Here is a 1,627-nt window from a genome sequence, read left to right on the forward strand (position 1 = left end):
AGGGGTTGGGGGCAGGTGGGGATGGCTAATGGATACAAAAAGTACTTTGAAAGAATGAATGAATAATACCTAGTATTTTATAGCACGACAAGATGACTATAGTCGAAATAATCCAATTGCACATTTAAAAATAACGAAAAGAGGCCGGGCACGGTGGCTCACGCCTGTAATCGCAGGACTTTGGGAGGCCGAGGCGGGCGGATCACGGGGCCGGGAAATCGAGACCATCCTGGCTAACACGGTGAAACTCCGTCTCTACTAAAAAATACAAAAAACTAGCCGGGCGAGGTGGCGGGCGCCTGTGGTCCCAGCTACTTGGGAGGCTGAGGCAGGAGAATGGCGTGAACTCGGGAGGAGGAGCTTGCAGTGAGCTGAGATCTGGCCACTGCACTCCAGCTTGGGCGACAGAGCGAGACTCTGTCTCAAAAAAAATAACGAAAAGAGTAAAATTGGATTGTCTTTAACACAAAGGATAAATGCTTGAGGAAATGGATACCCCATTTTCCACGATGTGATTATTATACATTGTGTGCCTGTAGCAAAATATCTAATGTACCCCATAAATAAATACACTTACTATGCACCAACAAAAATAAAAATTATAAAAAAAAAAAAACAAAGGGAAGGAGAAGAGGCAGCAATGATTTCTAGACTGAACAAAGCCGGCATACTACCTATGTCCTACCACCACCATGCCCAAGAGGAAAGCTGAAGGGGTTGCTAAAGGAGATAAAGCCAAGGTGAAGGACGAACCACAGAGATCTGCGAGGTTGTCTGCTAAACCTGCTCCTCCAAAGCCAGAGCCCAAGCCTAAAAAGGCCCCTGCAAAAAAGGGAGAAAAGATACCCAAAGGGAAAGAGGGAAAAGCTGATGCTGGCAAGGAGGGGAATACGCCTGCAGAAAATGGAGATGCTAAACAGAACAGGCCCAGAAAGCTGAAGGCGCTGGAGATGCCAAGTGAAGTGTATTCATTTTTGATAACTGTACTTCTGGTGACTGTATAGTTTGAAATACTATTTTTTAAAATCAAGTTTTATAAAAATGCAGAATTTTGTTTTACTTTTTCTTTTCCTTAAGCTATGTTGTTAGCACACAGAACACTTCATTGTTGTTTCTGGGGGACGGGGCATGTGTCACTAATAGAATGTCTCCGAAGCTGGATTGATGCAGGGGAGAAACACCTTTCCCTTCTGGTTTTGAGAGGCTTCCTCTTGGCTCCCAAGGGAGGGATTCCCTGACTTTGACACACATGGCCACCTTGGCACAAAAGCCTTGTGGTATGAAAAACAAATTTGTTTTTATGTCCTCTTCTCCCTTTCCACCTTTCAGCATAGACTTAACTCCCTTAAACCCATACATCTGTTGGGACCTGACCCCAAATAATTGGTTACCAATGTGTCAGGCAATCTGGACTTTCCAGTGATGCCACTGAGATGGCACCCCTCAAAAGAGCAGTGGTTCCATTTCTAGACTGTGGATCTTTGGATAAATTCTGCCATTTTCATTTCATTTCTTGAGAGTCAAGGTCGGCTCCTGAAAAGTTGTTAAACAACATGCTAAATGTGAAATGTCAATCCTCACTCTAAACCTCTAAAATTTCCCTGTTCAGAGCATCAGATGAAGACTT

At 44.1% G+C, this 1,627-nt stretch overlaps 1 pseudogene; it reads left to right on the forward strand.

Moving 5' to 3' along the window:
* Positions 1-692: 692 nt before the first annotated feature.
* Positions 693-961, forward strand: LOC105520333 (annotated as a pseudogene).
* The last annotated feature ends 666 nt before the right edge of the window (positions 962-1,627 follow it).

The sequence above is a fragment of the Colobus angolensis genome, unplaced genomic scaffold, assembly GCF_000951035.1.
Source record: "Colobus angolensis palliatus isolate OR3802 unplaced genomic scaffold, Cang.pa_1.0 Scaffold379, whole genome shotgun sequence".
NCBI classification, from domain to species: Eukaryota; Metazoa; Chordata; class Mammalia; order Primates; family Cercopithecidae; genus Colobus; species Colobus angolensis.